This window comes from Terrapene carolina, unplaced genomic scaffold (genome assembly GCF_002925995.2).
Source record: "Terrapene carolina triunguis isolate 2854851 unplaced genomic scaffold, T_m_triunguis-2.0 Scaffold227, whole genome shotgun sequence".
Lineage (NCBI taxonomy): Eukaryota > Metazoa > Chordata > Testudines > Emydidae > Terrapene > Terrapene triunguis.
In genome coordinates, this window is record NW_020664578.1 from 104,683 (window position 1) to 125,418 (window position 20,736).

The window sequence follows — 20,736 nt, forward strand, 5'->3', positions numbered from 1 at the left end:
GTTTGTACAGCCCCTAGCACAATGGAGTCCTGGACCACTAATGATGCTCCTTGGCCTTACCTCTATACCAGGATTGTGCCCCAGATTCTACCACCTTCAGGGGAAAGGACTGTGTCCTGCCGCGTGTCTGCTCAGCATCTGACGCATGCGGCCCCGGTCTCAGTGGGGCCTCGAGGACCATCTGAAATATGAAGTAATAATAATAGCTCTCCTGTAACTTCATCAGCACTGACACTCCCTTAGATGAAAGGCTAGCAAAGAGGTGGGAGGGCTTGGCTGATGCGGGTTGAATTATTTGTGGCACCCAGAGAACACTGCAGCATAAGAAAAGCTCAGATGGTCTTTTCTCATTTGTCTCTTTGTAGGTACAAATATTTGTAAGAAATCACCAAGGCTCAGATGGGAGTTACGACTTTTTTCCATTTTCATACTATGTAGCCAAGCAATTGATTGAAAGATGGTAAAGGAAATACCAGGAGGCAGATGATGCTAGGAACTGCAGGCTTGATTTTAGCACATCCATAATTAAAAGTTGAATGGGAACTGGGAAATTAAAATGATTCCAGCAATGAATATGCAAGAGCCCAGTTGTACAAAGTGACTCACGAGGGTGTGAGCAATATCTCAAAAGCAGGCAGTTCCATATTACTTGGGAAGACACTGAACCCATTGCAACTGATAAAAGAATGAATGTACAGTGCGAAGATAAAACTCTGGAACCGTCAAAGTAATAACTCACAAAGGCAAGACCAGGAGAACATGAGCTAAACGGGAGGAAGAGAATTAATGACTTGGGGATATGGGATTTGTTTTTCACTCCATGGCTGCTGTTGGATACATAACTGCTAACATGCTTTCTTTCCTTGCACTGCTGCACAGGTCAGTATTATGGAAGATATGTTTTCCCACACACATGATGGCAGGGGGTCACGCAGCGGTGTGAGCATATGTCAGTGAAGACAAGAGGGCAGGGGGTCACACGCTGGGAGATATGCATGCAACTGGAGAGGATGTATCTACACATACAGCTGAACCTGACAGCATGTACTGAGGTGGTGGGCATGGGTCCAGATATATAAGAAGACAAGACTGCACACACACCAAGTTGCTGATGATTCTGATAGGACATCTTCCTTGGATGTAGGGAAAACTGAAAGAAAAAGCTCTTACGAACATAAGACCAGCCAGTCTTTATCTGGGGGACATTTTGTTGGACTAGGTACTGTAGGATCTTCATATTTAGATGCAACTGTTGGGACCCTTCTCTGACTAGGTGAGATGGTCCATTTTGTTGAGGGTTCAAATCAGCCACCGGGGATACACATACACAGAGGGCTAACTTCATCCCTTGAGTAACTCCATGATCCTGTGAAATTGGGCAAAGGAAACAAAAGCCTGTGACTACTCCTCATTCTGAAAGGCTTTCTTAAAAATCCCACTATGTTTTGGCGGTGTTTAACAGGTAAATTGATGTCACCCAGACAGAATATCATTATGGACAATTGTTCATTGGGAGAAAATACTAAGGCTTAAGCAAATCAATGGACATCGAGATTTCAAAGAAAAGACTGGACAACGTATGAATAAAGATTCTGTAGGAGAACTTATTTTTCCAACAGGGAGTCGGTTGGGGCCCAAGAAACCTCAGAAGAGGATTACCTACCCAGAAAAGGTTTACTTTGCCCTAGACGATCCACTTAGTTCTGTGGGTGCCGTGACAGTTTAGTCTTAAGTGGTTATACATCAACAACTCTAAAGACATTAGAACCTTTCACCATGAATATATCTCTTGAGAGCTCCATGTGACGACCAGGATTTATCAATATAAATTGGGATTATTTTGTGAATTCTAGATTTTATGTCTCCTTCTGGCTTAGTTTCTTCTTGTATGGAAAGATGACAGAAACTTTGGCGTAAACCTTTTCTCAGTCTCTCCCTACAGCTTTCTCTTAACTGCACCAGCATTCAGATGCCCTGAAATTAAAAATGTTCTTTGGGGTTCCTAGAATTTGGCTCATTTAATGAATTATTCACGGCCAGCCAAAGAACCTGACATTTTATGTCCATGTCAGTGACAGATTCTAGTTTTGTGATTTCTTACACGAAACTGAAGATAATTAAACTCAGAAATGATACTGAAAGACACTATTTTGTCGCTGGCCATTCCTAATCTGGAAACAGAGGTAGCTGGTTATTCGGCGCTAACGGAGCTAAACCCGCCAATACTGTGACTGATGCGTTATACAGCTCTGGGTCCCTAGGTTTAGCCCCCAGTCCTGGAGGCTGTCACACATTGAATTCTAGCGCAGTGGCACGTGCACAGCAGGCAGCATGGGGGGGGGGGGAAGCGCTAAGCAGGGAATCCAGGCTCCGTTCAGCTATTTCAGTGCAGTGCCACAGAGGCAGAGTACAGGCCTGTCTCCCGTGTTCACAGAATCATACAATATCAGGGTTGGAAGGGACCTCAGGAGGTCATCTAGTCCAACCCCCTGCTCAAAGCAGGACCAATCCCCAATGAAATACCATCCCTGACAGATTTTTGCCCCAGATCCCTAAATGGCCCCCTCAACTCACAACCCTGGGTTTAGCAGGCCAATGCTCAAACCACTGAGCTATCCCTCCCCCCTACTGCCACTGCTCCTCCTGGCTACCTGCAGCCCCAGCATGTCTTCTGGGCACCAGTTGCCCCTCTCTAGGGAATGGGTCTTTTAAAAGGAAACCGAATGAAAGAGAATCTGGGTCTGAGAGCATGTGATAGCTACAGAGAATGAAACACCAGGAGGCAGATGCCGTAAATCTTTTAAAGCTTTTATTGCTGCACATCTACATGACAAGACGGGATGGGAAAAGAGACCAGATGGGGGAATTTTCCAACAACAACCGGTCTGCAGCACAAGCGTTACAGCAGGGGTTCTCAGACTTTTGCACTGGTGACCCCTTTGACACAGCGAGCCTCTGAGTGCAACCCCCTTATACATCAAAAACACTTTTTTATATATTTAACATCATTATAACTGCTGGAGGCGAAGCGGGGTTTGGGGTGGAGGCTGACAGCTCGCGACCTCCCATGTAATAACCTCGCAACCCTCTGAGGGGTTCTGACCCCCAGTTTGAGAACCCCTGCCTTACAGGATCTCTCTCCCAGGCACAACTGATATCCCAGGGGTACAAAGTCGGTCAGTTCCACAGGATGTGGGAAGGCCTTGCTCTCTAGATAGTGATAGCAGAAACAGCATGCAAAGTCCAGTTAGAGATTGGAAACATTCCCCGAAACCCCTCACAATGCAAGGAGAACGTCAGACAAGCAGACGAAGGAGAGAGCTAAATAAGCTGCCCATGGGTCTACAACTCGTTTTTAATCCGTAGATGTCGGTGGTTTCTTTGCAGCACTGCTGCACCGGTGGGCATTTTGGAAGGCACGGAGCCACACACAGGAAGGCATGGGCATGAAACCACGCACTGAGGAGGGCATTGGCATGGATGCACACATGTAGTGCACTTCTTCACACAGACTTTACAGCAGGGATCCAGGCATTTGGTAGTGCACTTGGTCACACAGCAAGGAGGGGGCAGGCAGGTCTGTTTGCATTGCTGCTGGGATCTTCCTGGGATGTGGGCAAAATTGAAAGACAATGGAGGCTTCAAGGTTTGCAAAATCAAGGCAAGCCGCTTCATCTTCTCATTAGCATAGTGCGGCAGAACATGCAGCAGAATCAGAGGCTGGTACATGAGGGAACACTTCTCCAGAGAGAGCATCGCCATTGCAAACCACTGCAGAAAGAACAAGCATGAGGGAAGATGGACTGAAATCCCATTCTGAAGGCTTGCAATGGGATTAGTGAAATAACCACCAGATACAAAGCAAAGCCCTCTTGTGAACAGCAAGAAGAGGAAAACCAAAAATTAAGCCCAGCCACAACATTAGCTCCCAATGACGAGAAGGAGACTTAACCAATTCACCAACGGGAGCAAGTGAAGAAACCAAGTGGACTGAGGGGCACTGAGGTGTGAGCCTTTGTATATGATTTCCATGACCTGGTCTCTGGAAATGAGCTACCCCAGAAGTAGGCAGATATGATTTTCATCATCCTAACTTGCTCCAATTATACATCTTTGAATTGCTTGTTTGCATCATTATTTGTAATAATTATTTCAAGTAGGCACGTGACACATTTGAGGAAATGTAGGTTGGAAGTTCTAACGTCTGATCTATATAATTCATATTAGAAAATGCAATTAAAAAAACTCGATTCTTCACTTAATAAAATGGACTTTTAGGGATGTCCATTCATTTCTTCTGCTGACTCTTGTATCTTCCTCTGAGGCATCTGGTACTGCTCACTGATGGACTGGATGGATCTTTGGTCAGTCTCACTATGGGTATTTCTCTATTCCGGATAAGGTACAATTCCTTCTACAATATACCACCCATGCTTTATAGACACAGAGTCAACCTTGGATTCATGGATTCCTCAGTATTTTTAGAGGTAGGACACTTCAAATCCAGCCCACTCTCTACTCTGTTAGTCCTGCTAAAACAAATATGTATCAAGTGACTCCTGGTAAGGAGTTTGGGTCTTTATTATCTGACATTGTGTCTTCACCTTGTGGTGGCTTCTTGCCATTTTGCTCTGCAACGTCATTCTAATTTATATTAACAGAGTATAGATTTTGAGATTTGTGGTGGGGTCCTTCTTTATACATATGGGATGTCCTCTTGCCGAATCTCAAATTGAGGTTAAATGGATTCACAACAGGGAAGAATTTGACCATTGGCACCCATACGTGTTTAGTGGTGGCCACATATAATCATGGAACGTTCACCCATTTGTCTTGAACTGCACATCTCAGTCCTGGTTTCCACAGCTCCATCCAATACCCCGAAAGTCTGAAGTGTGGGGTATTAGAATCCCACATTTTTTTCTGGTGCCATGATGTTGTAACATGACAGTGATGTGGCACTAGTATGTGAAGACATGTCAGATCATAAAGCCACAAATTCACGCCACCAGGAGTCACCAGGCATGAATTCTGTATGTAACAAGACTACTAGAATGGAGAGGTGTGGACTGTATTCAGAATATCCGATTGCTAAATAGGTACTGGGCAACCAGTAATCCCAAGGCCAACCTTACGTCTATAGGAGGATGAGTTGCATATTCTATGGAGATGTTGTACATTAGTGGGAACACAGGAACATGAAAATTCCCATTGTGAATCAAGCCAGCTGTCCATCTGGTGTAACATAATGTCCAACAGGTGCCGTTACTAGCTGCTTCAGGGAAAGTCCGTGAGACTCTGCAGAAGGACTTTCTGGATATGAAAAGGTTTAAGGAAATACATAATTGTCTAATTTTTAAAGGAAAGAATCCGGTTGTTTTTTACCTTGTTTTTCCCAATGTGAATTACAAGGAGAGAACATTAGAACTTACAAACAGCACTTGCTCAGGAATAGTTCCCTACGCTTCACTCCAAATTGGGAGGTTTCTATAAAAAATAATGATACAAACAAGCAATTCAGGGATGTTTGGGTGGGAGCAGGTTTGGGTTGTTAAAAATCACGTCTCAAGGCCTTTGCTGAAGAATTGTTCAGCTGTCTTTCTTGTGACACAGGAGCCATGAAAATCCTTGAGACATCATTGGAAAGAAGCAGAATCAAAAACAGAAAATGGACAAGCAGAGAGGGGCTCAAAAGGTGCTGGGAATCCCAGTGCCCATCCTCTAATAAGAGACGTCATAAAAAATAAGAATTCCCATAAATATAGATTTAAAGGAAATAGTGAAGGGAAGACAACACCTACTTAGACTGTGGAACTCAATGCCACAGGATGTCCGAGAAGGCCAGAGTGGATGTGTGTGTTGCTAATCCACCTGCTGGATGTGTAACCATGTGAGCAATGCTGTGACAGGCTGTTGTAGCCATTAATTCCATAGTCAAACTGAAAGCAAAAGTATTTAATTCCGCAAACATGCATCAACCTGCAGGAACAGAAATGTGCAAACCTGATTGGTATTAACCTTCCGGGTCTGGAATTCTTTAACCAGCAACAGCAGCAAAGACTCCATCCCTGAGGCCTGCGTGGTTTTCCTTAGCGCCAAATGACTCATCGTAGAAGGCAATCATCCAAAGCAAATAGGGTTGCCAACCTTCCAGGATTGTTCTGGAGTTTCCAAGAATTAAAGATTCATCTTGAATTAAAGATTACATCATGTGATGAAATCTCCAGCAGTACGTCCTACCAAAATTAGCAATCCTAAAAGTAAATCAATCTCTCCACATCTGCATTCCCTCCTGATGTCGGTTCTGAAGACTTTGTTCTACCATTCGGAGTCGTTTTTCCACTGTGTAAGTTCCAACAGAACATTATTCCTCTCTTGCCTTCCACGACTTCTACATGAGAAGAAAAGTCCACCAAGAAGTTAAATGACTATCCACTATCCTTTAATAGAGGCAGCTGGGACGGAGAGATCCCTACCCCTTCTCAGCTGGCTAAGTTGCTACCCCCCTCCTCATTCAAGGCCTGCAAAAAGTATAGAATTTTTTTTAAATAATCACTTAAGTCACCAACACATATGCCCCTCTGGATTTTCCAGTGTGTCCCATTTCTCTCTTGCTTACAGGACCCAATCCAACAACGGGATCAGGACCCCCATGTGGAACCCCACTGACCTCAGGAGCAGATGACAGGGTGTAAGCAATACGGGTCAGTGACTGCCTCCGTTTTGTTCACTGTACTATGTCAAAAGCAGTGTCAACATGAAGAACATTAAGAACATAAGACCGGCCCTACTGGGTCAGACCAATGGTCCATCTAGCCCCGTATCCTGTCTTCCGACAGTGGCCAGATGCGTCAGAGGCAATAAACAGAACAGGGCAATTATTGAGTGATCCATCCCCTGTCATCCAGTCCCAGTTTCTGGCAGTTGGATGCTTAGAGACAGAGCATGCGGTTGAGTCCCTGACCATCTTGGCTAACAGCCATGGATGGACCTCTCCTCCATGAACTCATGTAATTCTCTTTTGAAGCCAGTTATACTTTTGGCTTTTACAACATCCCCTGGCAATGAGTTCCACAGGTTGACTGTGCATAGTGTGAAGAAGTCAACACTAAAACATGTAGATAATGAAGACACTGTAGAATTACCTCCCCCAGGGACTAAAAACCAGTACAAGCCTCACCACCTTCCGCTCCAAGTGCAAGGCGCATTTCTTTGACTTTGCCATCTCTAACATACATTACATAGCCAAATTAGTATTCAAAAGAAACCATCAAAATAACCCTACTGCCAAAACTAGATGCTACTCCACACACATCTCCCCTTGGGAAGAGGATGAGAGAAACAATAAGTGACAGATGCTAGTCACATCACTCAATGCACGACTGGAAGTTACTACAGTGATGAGGGTGGTACAAGGCCTGCATAGAACAGAACACAAGGGGGTTTTTTTTGTTTATTTATTTGGGGCTTTCTGAAAAAAAGATCTGCCCCTACTCTTGTTTGCAACACAAGGACAGCATTGATGGTCCTAAGTACTTTTCATTCCTGCACTTTCCCAAGCTCCCAGTCTTGCACGCTACCTCCCAAGCCTTTGTGCAATCAGTTTCCACCCCTGCAAAATTCACACCATTCCAAATGCCACCCTGTTGCTGCTGACAATTCCCCAAAACAGTCTTGTTCATCTTGTTCCACAGCAGCCTTTCCCTCCTGGCCCTGGTGCGAGCCAACACGCCTGATTCCTGTCCTACATCATACCCGTCTTGCCCAGTCACGCGCCCAGTGTTCTGCCAATTCACTTCTGGCCCTGGAGCAGCCCCTAAACAGTCCAGTCCTCGATCTCTGCTGAGCAGGTCCGTGCAATTGCATAGTGGTTTCATGGTGTGGGCAATGAAGTATGAAGATGACATCAGTAAAGTCGTTGATTTCATTTCTGACCCAGTAAAGTCGTTGATTTCATTTCAGGCCATGTTTGGATACCTGTGTTTACATGGTGCTGGGCTAATGCGCTCACACGCTATGTCACATTGCCTTTGTTCACAGAAACAGTAGAGCCATGCTTCTGCAGAGCAGTTTTTAACATTATGATCATTCGAGTATTTAACATTAAGGTCCTGTGACCAAACACCTAGAGAAAAACTCAGTGCATGGTCAATGCACTAGTAGTAGTAATAAACTAGGTCAGTTCAAGAACCAGAAACTCTCCACTGACTCCCCCTTCTCCACCGCATTAAGTTTAAACTTCCTGTCCTTGCCTTTAAGGTTCAATTTCTCCATATCACACCTACAGATTGCTCCAAAGTTCAGTAAAGTCCTCAGAAATACTCCCATTAACTTCAGCCTCTTGTCATGTCATCTCGACCTCCTTTGCATCCTTCTTCTCTAACCAGGCCCTGTTTATCTCTCAGCAACCTCCAAGCCTTCTGCCAATTTCCTCTCACTTCCAATCCTCAAAGCTCCTTCCATCTCCTCATGCAAATCCTTACTTATGGCTCACTTCCATCATGGCCACCAGGCGTGAGTCAATAATCACCATGAGGAGAACCTCAATCATTTGAACTGAACTATCAAGACGAGCCTGTGATGAAACCGAGTAACCACATAATCCTGCCTCATTCCCATCTCCTCCCTTGTTGCCTCGCACTAACTGAGGCATGTCTAAACTTCTAGCTATCAGAGGTTTTTACAGTGCTTACCGCCCTAGTATCTATGCACTTCCCAAGCCCATTAGGTCTGTAGTGTACTCCATGATTCTGCTCCCTTCCCTGGTAGCGGAGGCTCTTCTTGGTGTTCAGACATCCGATTAGATTGTAAACGCTTCCGGGCAGTGGCCACATCTTTCTATTTGTCCTGAAGCGTGGCCAGAATGTTTGTGGGATGCGACAATGGCAATGTTGTCATCGGTGAGGCCCTAACTCCCCACAGGGCTCAACACTGGTGGTGGAAAGTTAGTGGGGAAACAGACTTGTCTGGCAAAGTCGGCTTTGTTTGCCCAAGTATGTCACGGAGACGGAAACTTTCAGAAGGCAAGAACTAATCATGATCCTTCTTCTCTGGCCTTCCTGGGGCCCTTTTGTCCAAGGTCTCAGAGCGCTTTATACACATCAGGCAAGCCTCCCAGCAACCTGGTGAGATGCTAAGAGAAAATAAGCAGCACATAAGCTGCTCAACAAGCGTGCCTGTCCCTACTCCAAATAGTGCCAGTCATTTTAGCCCAGCAAGGCGGCTTAATTCATCATCAAGGAAAATTTAACCTGGTCTAAGCTGATCAGAGGAATTTTGGCTAAATGTTGATTTTCAAAGCTGAAAATTTCTTACTACTCTTGTGCGGTACTAATGCAAATCTGTGCTGCTTGGACCCCTGGTAGCAAAGTTCAAATGGCAAAGCTGGTGTCTACAGGACAATGTCCCAGTTGGAATTTTACAGGTTTTTTCTCAGTTGTGCATTTCATTTGTTCAATGACCTTTATAGTATTCGTTCTCCCACTACGAGAAAGGGACCAAGTGACCTTCTCCGTTGGATCATATGAACTGGAACCATAAACTCCCTGAACATTAAATCTCACCAAATGAGGGTCAGTCCATCCTCATCATCATATCCACTCATTATTATCCACACCCAAACATAGCCACTTTATGAACTTCATACCCTCATATCTCAATGTCTGTACTTTGACCCATCAACCTTTTACCCCCAATCGGGGATATTGCAGATTATGTATTCCTCATGCCACCTTATCTTAAACCAAACTTTGCACCCTCGATAATCTGTACATTATTCCCTGATAACCAGAAACTTCTATGCTCAAACTCTGTTCACTATTTTTTTTTAACATCATCTTAATAAAATTTTTAAATGTGTGTGTGATGTGCAGCTGCCTCTGCTGATAAAAATGTGCACAGAAAAGGTATCCCATCTGGAAGCCCTGCTTTAGAGCTTGAGAAGTCATCCTGCTACAAGGGAGATAGGAAAGGCAAGGGAGAAATGAAGGAGAGACAGACTGTCACAAATCACTTCCTTGTGGTGCAATGATCTATAAAACGTTGGGAAAGTTTCCCAAGCTAGAGGTGGCTGCAGAATAGTTATTTGACTAGGTTTTTTTTCAGTTAATTGTCCAATAAATTGTACATACAAATATATTTGACACTCTTAGGAACACAGGAATTGCCAGACTGGATTAGACCGCAGGTCCACCTCGCCCAGTAGTCTGTGGCTGACAGTGGCCAAGAACCCAGATGTTTCAGAGAAAGGTGCAAAAACCTCACAGAAGATGATTTGGGAAAATCTTCCCCCCACATTCCTGCTCTCTAGTCTGGCTTAAATCCCCAAGCAGGAGGTTTATTACCCATTCTACATTTTTTCTTATAATTAATTATAACTCTGGAAATTCTTGCTAGCCAGATACACGGCCAGTCCCTTTTGCCATCCAAATCTAGAGACAGATACTAATCCTCAGATACATTTGTGATTCCCCCTCCCCCATCAGAGGGAAAGCTTATGGAACGGGGCATTTTAACCCTGAATATTAGAAAAGGTAACAGAGGAGACTCCTGTCCTGGGGAGAAGGAAATGTCTCTCTCCATCTTTACTCTTGAAATGTGGTTAAGCATTCTTGCAACTAGATAAGCATTTATTTCAAAACTAGTCTATAGAACCCTCGTTTTGAAAATAGGCTTCAAACACAGACCTCAAAAAAAATTATCCCTACTAACCGCTAAGGCCGTATTTTAGCCAAGCACTTAAGCACAGACTTAACTTTAAGCATAAGTTTGTCCACATGCTTAAGTGCCTTACGGAGCAGCAACCAGATTATCAGCATGCTTTAAGTGCTTTGCTGAATCTGGCCTGAGTCCAGTTATCCTGGGAGAAGTATGCTTATTATGTCCAATATGCTCATTAATACGTGAAAGAATGTAAGTGCATTTACTAGAGGAGTCGACATATTTAGTTAACATTAACCCAACAAATCAGGAATAAACAGGGTTTTCAGTGGACTAAAAATAACCCGCTGGGATGTGGGTGAATGACACAATTATTATGTTCTCTGCGCTAATGTGCCCCACTTCTTATATACCCGAGCTACACTGTATTTATCTTCCCTTCTTTGCCCACAAAGATGCAGAAGGAACGATGCAGTAATTGTAAGATACATAAAAATAAAACTGCTAAACAAAAAACTAACACAAACCACACTCCGTACTTCAAAGGGATTAGACCAATTGGAGGGGGGGGGACCACAAAAAGTGGGAAAGAGGCTGCGAAATTGAATAAGCGTAATAAACAACCCCTTTGAAACAGAAAAGCAGCTAGTTGTTGGTTAAAAGTGGAAAGAGGAATCAACCCAAAGGTTAAGGGGAAGCATATTCCACACTTTCAGGGCCACCAGCAAAAGCAAGATTGCCCACTGTCCTGAGATAGAGTGTGGGAAACCCTCTGCTGTTTATGAATCTTCTTGAGAGAGTTTTACCCTGATGTTGCAGATACACTAATAGCCAACAGAGGGAGGGTAAGATCACCACTCACTATCCTCAGTGCTTGATAAAGTAAGAGAGCGGATGTAAAAAAAAAAAAAAAATAAATCAGTGTTTAATGAAATACAAATACTCCAGGGAAAGAAGGAGTATTGTCTAATCCTGTACAGTGTCTAAAAACTTGAAAGATAGAGAAGTGCTTTGAAATGATCCTTTAAGAAAGAGGGTCCTGCATGACATAGATTGTAAGTTCTTTGAGGCCTGAACCATCTTTGTGGTCTGTGTTTGTACAGCACCTAGCACCATGCCTGGAGCTGCTAGGCACTACTGTCATACACCTAGTAATAATAATAATCCTTGCCCTTTTACCCCTTGTCTATGAGCTCCGCTGTATTCAAGATGCCCAAACAATAGGCCGCGGATCAGAGACTTAAGTCTCATTCATGAGATGAAATCCCAGCCCAGGGGCTGAAAGCCATTCCCAGACGATGGCGGGTGGACGGCCTGTGTGTAGTGTCTCTCAGTGGGTCTCAGTTCATTGCATAGCAGGTCAGGTGCTGTGCATACCCACCACCACCAGCACTGTTTGGCCCCCTTGTTGGCAAAGGCTTAGGAACAAGTGGGCACACAAGACTAAACTCCCCTTGGATTGCTCAAGGGAAGCCCCTTCCCAATCAAGGCTGGTGGGTGGGACGTCTCAGAAGTCTGCCCTCTTGTTTCACGCGCCCCATGGATGGAGGACTTAAGAACCCTGTCGTTCTTGGAGCCAAGCCTCATGCGCAGGCCACCTCTGTCCTGCGTCTCAGAATAAGTGGACAAGCTGCATATATTTAGTTAATTCAGGCCTGATCCTTGCCCTCCTCTGACTCCTCCACCCGCTTATACCTCCCGCTCCTGCAGACTCACCAGGAGAGGTGTCCTGGAATTCCAGAGGAGGGTACACAGGGAAGGTTCATGAGGCTCTGACACAGGGCAGTGCTTAGGTGTTGTGGAAAAGGGGCTTTAGAAATACCACAGATGGAACAACCCACTGGGAACCACCCACAGTAACCCACTGGAGGACTGGACCCTCATTTTGTGGACCCACTTGTAATAAACCCCCCATGGATTGGAATCCAGAACCTTCTGCGTCACACCAAGGACCTCAAGTGCATGAACTTAAAAAGCAACTCCATTAGCAGGTAGCGGTAGTATGGCTACACAAAACCTAGCAGTCCAGCCACTCGACAGGCACAAATCAATGGGACTTATGTGTTTTGGGAAATTTTACTCACTCCGTGTAAAATGAAAACAAATATATTACCTGTCCCTAGATATGGGCTTATGAGTTCCTTCCTGGGAGCTACAGGGCTTTTGCAGTCAGATACTTGGATTTAAATTTTCTATTTTAAACAATCTGTGTCCAGGTTTTCACTTTCCCTCCAGCATCCATGTCTAAATGATGTCCTAAAGTTCCTGGCTGAACAGTAGCATTTACTGTCACATCAAGTCAGAGGCGCAAACGACTATTATTTTCACTATTATTAAGAAACCTTAGCAGAGCTGGTATTCCGGAGAAACCGGTTAGTCTGCAACCCCAAGCTACTTCCTTCAGCGAGCCCAAATTATCATGCCATTTTTTCTGTCAGATACATCTTTAAAATTGTTGCTCTTTATTACATAGCATTTGCTAAGTAAACAACCCACTGCTACAGACTAGTTTCTTCGCCAGCCACACCTAGCAACTTTTATCCATGGCAGCGACAAATCAGCGTGACAAAGACAGCAGAGAGAAGTGTACATAAGAACGGCCATACTGGGTCAGACCAAAGGTCCATCTAGCCCAGTGTCCTGTCTTCCAACAGTGGCCAATGCCAGGTGCCCCAGAAATGTGTCTCACCTGCTTCAATTCTGTTTGATCCCACCCTATTCGTCTTTCCCATCAACCAGGCCGTCCACTGTGGGAAAACACGAGTGTATGTGTCAAAATTAGACACACAGCCGCTCCCCTCCTGCCCTCAATTTTCTAAATTAGAACAATAATGATGCGTTTCTAGCACCTCCCTGTCCTGGGGATCTCAAGACAAGTGTCATCACTCAAGCAGCACCGCCCCAAAGGTGCATTAACCTCCCAGTTCCTCAGTTTTCCCGCTGTAAAATAAGGCTAAGTGTATCATCTAAAGTCACACACTATGTCTACCGGGGGAGGTAGGGGTGTGATTCCCTGCTCATGCACTCAAACCAGCAGTATAACCATGGTGGCACAGGCAGCGACAAGCAATGGCATGGACTAGCCATGCTGAATATGTACCCACAGGCTTCCCCCGAGCTCGTACTCGGCCCAGGTAGCTGGAGTATGTAATCTGTCCCATGCTGACTGCAAATGTAAAAAACTTGCCTCAAGGGAATACCCTTTGGAATTCGTGTTGCTTATTGCTGTTCTTCCGAGGAACCCTAGGAAACCAGAAACATCAGCCGTGCCGGTGGCACAATGAGCCGTAATCTGCAGACACATTCTGGGGGAGCGAGATCTATTTGTACAGCACCCAACCCATAACTAGGGCTTCCTGGGCGCTATCTCAGTACAAACAAATGATAATCGATGAACTCAGCAGCTTCTCTTGCATGACAACGTGAGGGTCTCCAATCAGGGCTTACCTCCCTGGCCCTGGAACGTAAAGCTCCAGTCTCAGGGAAATCAACTCTCTCCCAGCACACTCACCTCTTCATACAAATCAACAGACTCAGCCATATCTCCCCAGCCTCAGACAACCGGACTGGCCTCCCCCTTCGTAGCAGGACCCAGTTCAAAGTCCCCTACCTGGCTTGCTAGAAACCCTGCATGGATTTACTCCTGGATTTCAGGTGTGTTTCTCTCTACTCCCCCTCCCTGGCCTCAGTCCCCTTTGTAACTCTTCCACACAATTTCACTGCTGGCAGAGCTTTCTCCTCCATCTGCATCCTACATTCTCCTTCTCATTTCAAAACCCAGTTGAAATATATAAAGAATTTTCTCCTTTGCCTGCACTTGAATTTCTCTCTGTGTGTTTCATGATTTCTCTCTGTCCATGCACTATTTGGCTTCTGTAAGATATTCAGGGATGTGGTGTGTTTTAAAGACCCTATGGAAAATAAAACTGTGTTATTGTCTCTAGTTCTTTTCATCAGAATGCTCCTCCCAGCTTGGAAATCACTTCAGAAGTGGGCCAGGCATTTAACTAGAAATAACTCCAGTAAAATTGTCACAACCTCCCTCCCTTCTCAGTATACTCTCACCAATTATACTCCACCCACGTTACAGCTTAATGACAAGGTTCGCAGCCAAATATTTTGAATGTTACAGAGGAAAAAGAGGCCTGGGTAGGTGTATAATCTGGGGAAATGTAAGCCTGTCTGAGCTCCAGACCACGATCCCAATGTTCATTAATAAGATACCGTCTGTCCTTCTAAGCTCTGAGTTGTCTTGACCCTCAAACTCGAGCTCTGTATAAAGTGTTGGTGGTTAACAGAAATGGAATGCAGCAGCAAGTGCTATGCATCTTAGTAACCATTCAAAGATCTTGAGTGCTGTTTTGTTGCTAAGTATCAGCGTTTTCCCGCTGTAGTTTCAATTACAGGGACAACACAGGCTCCATAGCAAAGTTTGTTCTTGTTTCTAGTTCTGTTGCAACCCAGCAACAACAGTATCATATTTAACAGGGGCTTCAAGTCTGCTTTATCAGCGTCTCTCATCCCCACCATCTGTGCTGGTTTTCACCAAGTTTGGCTCCTAGAAACAGCTGTCTGAGAGAACCCACGGTGAAATTATGAACTTGATTTGAAACGGTGCATGCCAGCCAGGGCAAGGACTCTCTCTTGCTCTGGGTATGTGCAGTTCCAAATAGAACGGGGCCCTGAGCTCAGCTGTGGATTCTACACACTACCATAAATCAAATAATTCCACTAACAACAAAAGGGGCTTTGCCTCCATGACCAGTCATACAGCTCCTCTGACAGTTTAACTTAGTGTTGGCTTGAACCCTAGAGCTCAGCATTCACACCACCCCCTTCCTCCACATTTTCCTCTGAGGCCCATCTTGTGTCCCCTTTTTATGTTCACCTCCTACCCAATTAGTAAGTCATTAAGAGGCACACCTGTAGTGATTTCAATCCACCCCATTGAAACCATTTAACCCTTTCTGTTGCTGGAGGGGCATTTTGCTCCTAATGCTGTTTCTAATATAGATTCTGGAGCTGAATTTCCTTAGGTGATTTGGGCTAGTGGATAGCACCCTAGACTAGGAGATATGAATTCTATCCTTGGCTCTCTTCCTGACCTAGGGCAAATCTTTCCCCTGCTTGGTGCCTCAGTTTCCCCATCTCAAAAATGGGGATAATGACAGTGCCTTCCTTTGTAAATATTTATTGATACATATTATTCTTATTTCTTTTTCCTCTCAAACAAAAATGTGTACTTAAAAATTGTAAGTATTTCTGTAGTGTTTAAAATAAAACTTTCTAATTAGCCATTTGTTGGCTAAAGCAACGGTGCTCAAAAGTAGGAGCCTAAAGTGGGGGTCCTACTGTGAGGATCTTGCCCCCAAATGCCTAATAGTAAATTTTTAAATTGCACTTAGTTTGTAGCAGCTTCTAATAAAGATATTTAGGGAGTTATTAAAACTTAACTTCTTGACCCAGTGAGATACGTTTGCTGGGACTCAGTCCAGGTCGCAGTGGACGAATGGACACATTATAGAAGCCAGTAGCAACTGTATGGACAGTCCAAGTAGAAAGGCAGAAGACTGACGTCCATTGAGAATGAATTCTCTGCTTGCTCCTAGAGGGAATTCCTCCTGGGCAGAGTGGTAGCAAACGGCCAGGGAAGAGCTCAGAGAAGAGAGGCGTTGCCACTGTCTTTGCTGTATGCATTGTCGGCACAGTGGGCTTGCTTCAGCTGCTGTGCTGACGCTGGCACGTGGAGGCTTGATCCAGCGTATTCCGTGCCTCTACAGTACAACAGAGCTGTTGATGGAGAGAGTAAGTCACGTCCCTGCTATGTGCCTCAGTTTCCCCATCTGTAATAATTATACTAATCTTTCTATGGCCGGGAAGAGCTACACATTATTATTATTATGCACAACATTTCTTTTCACTGTGGGCAGCTGTCACTCCGCCTTTAGCTGATCTCGACAAGGTGTGCCAGGCTGCTGAAAGTCCTGGCTGCTCTATATCGAAGCTCCCAGCGGGTGGCACTCTTTGAAAAGTCGCCTTTAAGGCTGTCCAGGCAGACGCTTGAATTATGGCCAGCTGCCAGCTGAAAAGAGAGGTTATAATTTGCACCCCACTGTTAGCTTCAGACATGCTAAACAAAGGGGTTTGCCTGGTGTTTGTCATTCAGTAATACGTGCAGTAAAAGACTTAAAATCCTTACCGACTGATCAGGGTTTGTTTCATTGGCATGCTTAGGATGCTTTGCTAGAGAGGCCCAGAAGTAATCAAATGTTTTAGTATAACAAACCCCACGGGTAACTAGGCCTTCGTGGTTCTCACTACGTCCCCGCAGCCCCTTGGAGTCTCCCGGAGAGGACAGGGATAGCTCTCCAACGTCTTCTGCTCTAAAGGCACAGGCCACCAAGATGCACCAAGTGTTTTAGGTGGGAGTTAGGCACCTAAATACGTCTGTGGCTCTGGGCCACGGTCCCCTGGTACTTGAGGTAAAGGAGCATTTTGGCAAAATGCTAGCAGAACGGGGACTATGATGGATAGTTAAGCAGTTCTGATTCTGTCCAGCAGGGGGCAGAGGCGAGACACCCAGTCACACTAACCCTCTTATTCTTATAGCCTGGACTATGATTGTTTCCTTGAACCCACTGGACTCCAGATACCCGGCTTTGAGCCTGAGGGAAAGGGGCTCTGTTAACTTGCTTTTCAGCTGGTGTATCACTGTTCTCTGCTGAAGCAGCTAAGTTTATTTATTACATTATTATTATTATTATCTATTTATTTGTGTTCCTAGGTGCTATCCTAGGAACTCCACCCACAGACCAGGGCCCCACTGTGCGAGGTGCTGGACAAATGCAGAACATAAAGGCAGCCTCTGCCGCAAAGAACTTACAGTCTTAGCCCTCTGCTACCAAAAGGCCAGCCCCTCCTTCACACTCAGCAGTACCGTATTCCACAAAGACACCCATTGACTTCAGTTGGACGACTCCTGGTGTCAGGGCAGCATGAATAACGGAGCCACAATTGTGTTTCCCTGCCTATGCACAGGCCTCTGTATTTTGCAGCAGACGGGCCTCAGTTCTGATTCTGTTGCTCTCTTCCCCCATAGGTAGTCCGGGAAGTTGACTCTCCCTCTACCCAGGCGGAACGGAGGGCTATACAGAGGGCTTCGTGGCTATACAGAGGGCTTCGTTCTCCAGCACTATGAACCCAGCACCTTAAAGGACATGATATAAATGCCTACAGAACACATCAGAGAATCCCGCTGGAGATTCTGACTCAGGGCCTGCAGTGACATTTGTTTCGTAGCTGGTCAGAGCTCAGTGTTAGGGTCTGGAACCGGACACAGCAATACAGTAAATTCACCTATTCGATCAACGGACCTTGCTCAGAATGACTGTCCTGGCACAAGGAAGATGGAAAACCACAGAATACTCCACAGGCCCCACGGGAAGAAGCCAGTTGAATGACACTGTTTTGAACACACCTACATTAGTCCAGTTGCCCGCAGGGTGTTAATTACCCCCCACCTTGATGCTAATGATATGCTTGGGAGACGGTAATTTTGAATGTGAGGTTTTCATGACAGTTACAGTGAGAATAATTCAATGACGCTGGAACAAGTATTTTAGCCACACGTATCTAATCTCAAAACACCTGTAGAGGGAGGGACATGAAATATAGGTTGACCATATAATGTGCTCGCAGGGGAAAGACAGAAAGACGCATCCTTCCACAATCAACCCTAGTGCATAGTAAAATAATCCCCTTATTTCTCCAATGCTAAACCACAAATAACTCTTCTTCTCTATACCACTGCCCAAATTCTGCCCACGGACAGCTCTACTGCCTTCTGATTGACGTTGTAATTATTCGTTCTATTACAGCAGTGCCTAAAGTAACCGCCCGAGATCAGAGGCCCACTGGGCTGTAAAAACACCCGGCAAGAGACAGTCCCTGCCCTAAAGCGATTGCAATCGAAATCAACAAAGGATGGGAGAGGAACCAGAAGGCCAGGAATTTACAGAGGATTATTTATTAGGTAATGGCAGAGCTAGGACTTAGTAGCCAGATCTCATATCTCTTAGGCAAGGGTCTGATTCACTAGGCCGCATTGCCTGTTATGGGAAGGGTTGTAAATGGGGGATCACTTTTTTCCCTACATGTTAAGTGGCTGCCCTATATGTGGTGGAATGTATTGATTGTATTTAGTTCTCCATTAGACATTCTCTCTCACCCCCACTCCCGCTCGGCTGTAATATTAATTACTGTCATTATCATTCATTTATTTAGTGCCTTAGGCACTTTCCAGCCATCAAACGGCCTGGCCCTATTCCAAACAGCTTGCACTCAAAGGACCTGATCCTGCACTCTCACGCGGGCAGGTGCATTGGTCGACCTCCAAGGGCCTGATCCTGAAAACACTTACTACCAGGAGCAGCGTTTGCTACTTTGAGTAACCCGTTACAGGAGTGAAGACCTGACCTCACAAACCAGAAGGGAGCAAGTAGGGGACGTAACCCTGAAATTTCAGCTTCTCTTAACAGTGCCTGGGGGGCAGAGGGGCCGTGTCAATTTCAAATGAATATCGTTACCAGGATGGGGGTGGTTCTGTGTTCGTCTTTAACTCTGCCCCTCTCTGCTCCTTCTTCAATGTGTCGGCGTCACATTTTTAAATCTACAATGTTCAGGCGGGTTCAAAATTAGCCCAAATAAGAGATGGTGGAGGTGGTGGAATCTCCTTCCTTAGAGGTTTTTAAGGTCAGGCTCGACAAAGCCCTGGCTGGGATGATTTAGTTGGGGATTGGTCCTGCTTTGAGCAGGGGGTTGGACTAGATGACCTCCTCAGGTCCCTTCCAACCCTGATATTCTATGAGATCTTTTTTATAATACTCCCCACACACACAGAGGAGCATTCTTAACCAGACAGATAGTGTTAACACCTACTCCTCAACGCACATGCGCGCAGAACAATGATCCAAAGGATACTTATCCCCGACGCACACAGACACTTATGCAGAGGAGTATCACTGACAACATTTCCCCTCCACGCTGCGCACACAGCTGCGTGTTCCTAACAGCAAGGCACCTACAGCCACAAGCAGCGTTTTCAAGAACTAATGCTGTCGTATTTTGCGCTCAGAGACGGAAAGCACTACAGCAGTGGGGAGAGTAGTTGTGTTTAACCCGCTCATAAAAAAACTATTCAAGTCACTTTAATATCACAATCGCTTATCAAGAAATATTCTGTAGATTCCAAAGCCAGAAGGGACCCTTGTGATCATCTCGTCTGACCTCCAGTGTCACATAGGCCTAAGGAATATCTTTTACAGCATATTCCTTTATGTTATGTGTGGCTTCTTCCCCTGCTTCTCCACCTAAAGCCCATCACTTTGAGAAGCGGATCCTTGCAAAACAGGTTTGCTCCACAGACATTCAGAGACATTTCTGGGTGACACCTAAAGAAAAATTAAAAGTAGCCTTTCTGTAAAATGCCTTGGCAAGGCGTCCAGGGTGGGGCTGGCGTTGGACATATTCTGCAGTCGCTGTTGCAGCAAATCAGTACAACAGAAGTAAGAGATAAATAAAGCCGCAGAGGAGGGAAGGTGTAGCTGAATTGGTTAGAAATGAATCAGGCCATTGCACATTGAGGGTGTCTCCTTTGGAAGATACACAGGGTATGATTAAGAACCCTATATAAGATCTCTGCTCCACTCCAAAATACTCTACTGCACTTTTCTTGTTCCTGGACCGGGTAAGTCTGGATAACGGGAATCTTGTTATTTTTACAGATGTTGAATGTTATTGGTGGTAGTAAACCAGGACCAATGTAAGCGAGGAATAGGTTCCTGGATGTATCAGTGCTGAGCTGTCTTAAAGGAATGTCTGTATTTGTTTTTTTCCAACCAGTGACTGTGGCAGACCATGAATTAGAAATTACAATACTCTGAGGCTCCCCAGAGCTGGGCTGTATTCTCAGCTCTGTTCTTCCTCCAGTTTAGCCACGTTTACAAAGCTGAACTTTAGACTGTATTTAATCTGTGGTCAGAAGCAAAAAGCTAAATGAGGAAAGGGGGCTATTTATCT